The sequence below is a fragment of the Protopterus annectens genome, chromosome 1.part1 (genome assembly GCF_019279795.1).
Source record: "Protopterus annectens isolate FY-2018-M chromosome 1.part1, PAN1.0, whole genome shotgun sequence".
Classification (NCBI taxonomy): Eukaryota; Metazoa; Chordata; order Ceratodontiformes; family Protopteridae; genus Protopterus; species Protopterus annectens.
In genome coordinates, this window is record NC_056726.1 from 913,529,794 (window position 1) to 913,537,293 (window position 7,500).

A 7,500-nucleotide genomic window follows, 5' to 3' on the forward strand; every position below is an offset into this window, starting at 1 on the left:
TATATATATATATATATATATATATATATATATATATCTCCATATCCTTGTTATGTGTAAACATGACTGCTGCGATAAAAACGCTTTCATTAAAGTGGGTTTGGTTGTTATGGATTCGGACGTTTGCTTATTCAAGCAAACATCCTAGATCCGTATATATGTATGTATATTATATATATATATATATATATATATATATATATATATATATATATATGTGTGTATATATCCATATCCTTGTCATGTGTAAACATGACTGCTGCATATACCTTTCCAGATGTATCACACCATATTTATCTGATATGTGTATATTTAGATACAACAACATACTTTATTCAACACCAATAGCACTAACAAGTACTACACAATTGTAGAAGTCAAAGGAGTTGTTCACTACTATTCTGTATGTGTACTGACAGATATATTGGAAAAAAAAACATCAAGCTTCTTTACAGCTATTATGGCTTAGTGGCTAAGTGCTTTGACTAAAGTATACAAGATCCTGTGTTCAAAACTGGAAAAGGTTGTTTATTTTATTGCTTGGCAGAACAAGGGCTGTTGGATACAGAGCTGTTAAGGCATTTATGAGCAGCTTGATCGCATTCCAGTCAGATAAAATGGCAGGGTAATGACATTTTTAATAAGTGTATTTAATTCCATGTACATAACAAGCGTCTATATGCTGTCATTACAGTAGCAAGGGGTGAGAGTCAACTGTCTGGGATACCCGAGTATATATGGCTTGTACAACAATCTTTTCTGTTTGAATGTGTTACATACATGGGTAGTATTCCAGGTTATTTGCAGTCACACTGGCATGTAGTGTTTCATTACGTTACTACTGTTGACAGTGCTTTCCCAAGTAAGAGTAAATTGCAGATTGTAGTACTGGAACCAACCAACCCTGTATGCAAAGATGGACTCTGAGTCCTCACTGTCATGTTTTTGGTGTGTGAGCTGTGTGTCATTAAGTAGTTCCTACTGGATATTGATCTGACATGTGGATATTATCTGTAGACTACAGTGTCTATAGGACATGTCATTGAGGGCTGTTGTTATGTAGTAATGGCATAGCTATCAGTATCAGATGTTTATCTGTCAACACAGTCATCGTAATTCATAACCAGTTTGCTAGCTGATGTCTGTGTGTCCTCTGTACAGATGTGAAAATGTCAGGTATCCATCTTGGCTGCTTATAGTCAATCTATGCTTGAGTGACACTGACATGTCTGCCCAGCTGTGTTATGAATGCCACAACTAGGAATCCCCACCCTGTACACACCACATGCCATGGATACCTCAACTACACTACCACAGTCAACAGAACATGCTTGGTTACAGGTCTCCAGGAGAGACACTGACCATGTTATGCAATACATGTTGCATGCATGTCAGTTGGAGCACCTCACTGGCCCTCTGCAAGAGGCAACCAGATGATCGGATGTTGCATTTAACTCTCAACCTGAGGATCACTCCGTGGCATCTGTTGATAGATAGCCTACTGGCAAATCGCATGTGGCATGATACCACTGTACACACATCCCCTAATCTTCCCTTCCATGGACAATATCCTGGTACACACCTATGAACACCTGCACCTATAGACCCCAGTACTGACACATGTGTCAGTGTGCATTACTCTGAGTAACAGTGTCTGTGTGTTTGTAGACCTGTAGTTGATAATACCCTGAGGCCCTTCACACCCACCGCACCCCCCATTGCCATAGTTACATATGGCTGCTGCTGTAATGGACATTACATGTACTTTGTTACACTCTTCACCATATGGGCTACCTGGAGCTTGCAGTACCAATACAACACTGTTGTACAAATGGGTAGATAGGCATGGGTTACCCTCTGAGTTCTGGCAAGTGTGTGTATGTGTGCAAGTGTGTATATTTGTAGGATACAGCATTCTAGGCCACATTCTCCAAATACAATACACCTTGCCACACAGTATAAGGGACAGTGATGTTGCAGACCATAGGAGAGCCATGACAATGCATCACCCCACTATCCCTGTGGCATGTGCAATAGATGCATATCCCTGTAGTAGCACTCTTGGGATAGACAAGTGGTTGTATTGCAGTCTTGGTCAATGTGTGATGGTAGGTATGTCAGAGTATTATCATGGGTTTCAGTGAGTACAATATCCAATGTGGGGCATGGGTGCTGGGTATACTGTCTTTACAGCATGGTACCCCCAGTACATGTCCCAAGGTTCACTGTATGGGGATCACTGTCACCATCAACCATACAGATAACTGATTTCACTGTTCAGCCCAGTGATGCATGTGCTGTGTGCAACTTATCTGTAACAGAATGGACACACTGACAAGGTAGTTAGCACTGATAAACCCAGGTCTCTCAGATGTGTCTATAACTGTTATGTGGTTGTCAGTATGTATATGACAGCATGTCGCACTGTGTATTGTTCATATACAACCAGTACATCCCCCCATTACCATACTGTACAGGGCCTGGTGATGTTCTTCACTTAACATGTAACCTGGAACACACCCTCATCCTAAAAGTTGTGTGGTGTGTGCAGTTAAGGCCATGCACATCAGTAGCACTATGTACCTAGGTAGGGGTTCTATTCCCAGAGTTGCCAAGTAAGAGTGTGTGTGTATATGAAGGGATCTACTTCACTTTGCAGAATATACATGTCCCATGAGGTCATCTGTCTGAGAACTGCCTGGCAAATGTTAACATTTCACAGGTATCATCCTGTGGAAATTAATTTCATCACAACTAGTAGATGTGTAAATGCCCTCTTCCCTACTGTATAGCTGTACAGTGATACTGGGGTTGGTATGTATAGCTGGGTGTGGATTTTGTGGACACAGCCACCATCGCTGCGATTATTGGTGAGTGTACCCCCCCCCAGTTTAGTTGGCTGTAATACTGTAAAGTTCATGTTAACAGGTTAAGTAGCTGTCAATCACACAATTTGTGGTTCTACACCACCCCACACCCTCCAAAGGGTAGGGCTGTGCCACCCACACCAGCACACCTATGTTTGCCAAGTCGAAGGTTGCACTACATTGGGGAAGGGGACATATACTATGCCAGTAGCATCATCAATGACATTAAACTAGCAGACTGATTAGTTCCCAATTTGTTGTTGTGTCTATTCTGTCATGGTGGAATTACATAGGCTAAAATCGGTTCCTTGCAAAAGTACATACATCCATGTGTACAGTATTCTCTGTGTAGTGCATCAACACCAAAGCCTCTGTGTGAGTGTGTTATACACAAACATGTGGTGTGTACCACCCAGTACACTTATTATTGTCCACTGTAGAAGGGCTGCTGACATCAGCCACCATGCACTCACCTTTATACAACCCCAGACATATCAGGGATGTGGCACATGCAGTAACTGTTATACAGACCTGTGACATATGCTCAGCTGTACCCAGTAAATGACATAGTCAAGGTGTCACTACAGTGCCACACCCCTTGTAGGAAACAACAGCAGACCAACATCCTGCTGACACATGGACACCTGCAACACAAACGGAATACATTATGGAAACCACAATCACTCTGTATTAATAACAGCTATAATGCATCATGGCTGGACAGCTACACATCCTAACATGTAAGCATTAAACATCATTGCTGAAAACATGTTACACAGCATTACATTGGTACACCATAGTACAGTCACCCTGTGCATCAGAACCATATTAGCCTGTCCCTGCATCAATGTTACGGATGACAGATATGTGGCACAGGTATCATTATATGCACAGGGTGTGTTATTGGTTTGCCAGAGACCTAGGCTGAGCCATTCATTTGACATCATGTGTGTGTGTGTTAGGGGGTTTCATTATTAATTGGGCTGTTGTGATGTTGTGTGTCTACGTATGGGGTTGCCCTAGCTGTGTTGGTGATGTGTGTGTGTGTGTGTGTGTGTGTGTGTGTGTGTGTGTGTGTGTGTGTGTGTGTGTGTGTGTGTGTGTGTGTGTGTATGCATGCACACAGTTCTTCCATGTGGCTGCCCTATACAGGGGTTTGTTGGACAGCTGCAGACCATACCTGGCAGGGTGTGCAGTTCACCATCTCCGGCCACAGACATGAGAACTGTGCCTGCCAGGGTTTCCACAGGCACCACCAGGTGGAAGCTACGATATGGTACTCACCCCTGATGATGACATATGTCCACTGGATCCAGGTCCCTCTTGGGACTGGCCAGGGCCATGTGCACATAGCCTGCTGCGTTGTGTTGTGAGCAGTATCCCCCCTGCAGTGCTGGGGCTGGTACTGCTACTACAGGAGCGGCTCTGACTTCTTGCACGTCCACGTTGACCTCCAGCTGTTGGTGTTGCTAACCTATGTCTATGTGGCCATTGCACTACTCCACCAAATGCTCAAGCACAGATATTCCATGGTGGAGGATTCCCACCATCTCACCCAACCATCTAGCCATGACCTTTGCAAAATAATGGTGGACACCTGCAAGATCATGGATGTTGTTGCTGCGGAATGAGTAGCCCTCTACAGCCTCAGAACCTGTCTGGTATACCATTCCATACATGCCTGTGCCTCCATGATGGTCTGAAACATGCATCTGGTGATACCAGATGTGGCACTTGTGCCAGGGGCATGATGACCAGCAGCCCTCCTACAATCACCCCTGTACATCTGCCTGTGTGGTACCCCACTGGGCATCTGCCTATGGCTGCTGTGTCCAGACACAAGTGCCAAAGACACCACACTGTCCTGTCCCATGCCGCCATCCACCAGCTGTCCCTAATCTATGGCCACTGGTGGTGGGGTATGTATAGGCAATGTGACTGTGTGTGGTGATGGGGTGAATAACAGTGGGATGTCAAATTATGGTGCAGCTTCAGCCCCTGACAACTCTGCCTGTGCCTCAATACACCTATAAATATTGTCAGTGTCTGTATGGATACTAACATCCTTTTGCCTGCAGGAGGGACCCTGACCCACCTCACCACCTGTGAGGGGAAAAGAAGAAATGCACTTTAAGACCTGTACTTCATTGCTTAACTGTACACACACACACACACACACACACACACACACACACACACACACACACACACACACACACACACACACACACACACTTACAGGTGAGGTTTCACAAAGATATTGCACAAAGACCTCTCATTACCCATCTGTCAACCTGCATGACATATGGCACTCAACAGCATGCAGTGCAGCTATAGTCAGTTCCTTTTACCAACATTCTACATCTCTGTGATGCATGGGTTGTGCTAGTAGGTGATGCCCCTTCCCCTGGAACACACTGCACCCAAGTACACAGTATTGCTGTGTACCTGTTCAGCACCCTGGCTTGCACTGTGCACCATATCTCACAGGTATACACGCCATTGCTGAATGTGTATATGTGTGTCAGTTATGTTTGCTCTGCTTTTCACAGCCCTTATGTGTTTGTCCGACACATAACTGGGATGATATGGGAACAGATGTCATTAGTGAATGCCTGATGTCTGATTTGCAGATCTCATCATCAGCGGTGTATATACATGGCCAAAAAAAGACAATTACACTGACAACTTTCAAACCTTACTGTGGCTATGAGGAGTGTACACACCGATACTGACATGGCACCCTCTTCCCTAATATGCCATGGGACCACAATACTTCATATATTAACATTACACAAACCTGATATGTGACATATGACCTGTGCAATCAAATGCAGTATCAAACAAATGTGTTAGTTGTGTGGATGCTGATTGAGATGCATACAATTTTTGGGTGCATGAGTGTGCACACCCTTAACATGATGGTTTGTTGCACCAACTGTTAAGTGTACTACAGCAGTCACTATTCCTGGAAGGGGTATACTAGCATGGGCCATCTGCATTTGCCAGTATTTGGTCACTCTGCCCTACAAATATCCCCCAGCTTTGCAAGATTGCAAGGTCAACTCATGTGCACAGCCCTTGGAGGTCGCACAGTGCAGTCACTATTGCTGTGGAGTCAGGGTTATGGTTGCCACAATTCACGACTTTGTCTGTGTGCAGATACAGCCATTCTTAGTGAGCTTTGGATGTTTGCTTCAGTTCACTGTTGTGTTTCAGGATGACACCCCTCACCCCTTCCCATCCTCAGCGTTTTTGCAGATGCTTGACAACTATGGGCTACACATGAGTGTCATTTTGCAGTGTCCCAAATTCAGAACACCATGTGTACCGGCCTCTTCCCTGCTAATGAATGGCAAACATACAGGTGTACACTGGCACCAGCAAGGTACAGATGGGGATGGAGGGCTTGAGGTGGGGTGAGGTGTTGCTTGTGCAGAACATGTATCTTAATTGATACTGTCTGTAGGTTTCCAACTTGGTCTTGGTATACCATTACACATTGCAACACATGCCTTTGGGGGACTTTTGATGTTATGCATATGCTAGCTGTAGAGAGCACTAGCTGATGTTTCCTGTAGAACAACTGGCCCATCTGATTACCCTAACCCATGGGCTACACTTATGCAGAGTCCAGGCAGTTGTTGACACAGGTAGTGCACAGCCAGTACTTGCTAGACATTCTTGCAACTCCCTTAGTGTTGCGGCATGTTACTAGGCAGCCTGCATGATCAGTTTGCAACATGTGTCGTCATCTGTCCTGGATGGCCATCTGTTTATTTTCTGCATTAATGTTGCCCCAGTTATCCTCGCCACATACATGACTGTCTGCGCTGTCTGCCATGGTATATGCAATGGTGAGGTAAGGCTGCACGTCCCACTCCTGCGTGCTACCTGTTGGGTATGGGATCCGTTCCATGGCTTGTAAGATGTGTGCAAGCCACGGCTGCCTCTGTTGCAGGTGAGTGGGCAGATCTGAAGGGCAAACAACTTGGAGAGCAGACCATTTCTTGGTGTGACATTGAGGACCTGTACTTGCTGGAAGGTTCATATTCCTAAAGAGTGAATGCTGTCAGTACCTCAAAAGCTACTGCCACAATATTTTATTTGGAGTGTATGCACACATATGCTGCCAGTGTTTGTTAAGGTATGTGTTCCCCATCTTTGCAGTCCTAGAATAGGATTCCATATTACACATTCATTGCTCATGTTAGGACTACATTACAGGTTGTAAAGGTTGTGAAATACAGCATTGTGATATGCTGTTGTGTAGATCTGTAACAGTTGCCATTGTAATAGTGATATATACACTGTTGTAGCACTGTATAAGGGTGATGTTTCAGACATGTTCCTACTGTAGGCCATTTGTTCCATCATTATGTTCATCTCTGTGCACACATCTTGCAATGGCAGGTTGTTAGTTATATTGCAGGACTCTTACATACCCTTCAAATATGCCACCATGTTGACTGCTGTGATGCAGTGCAGTTAACAGCAACAATAACTGAACATGTACAGCATGCATTATGGGTAGGTGTGTTAAATGTGTGCATGGCAAATACCATGGCCATAGCATGGCTGGTGTATTGGCAAACCTGAACAAACAACACAATACTCACCAGCTTCAGCCTGC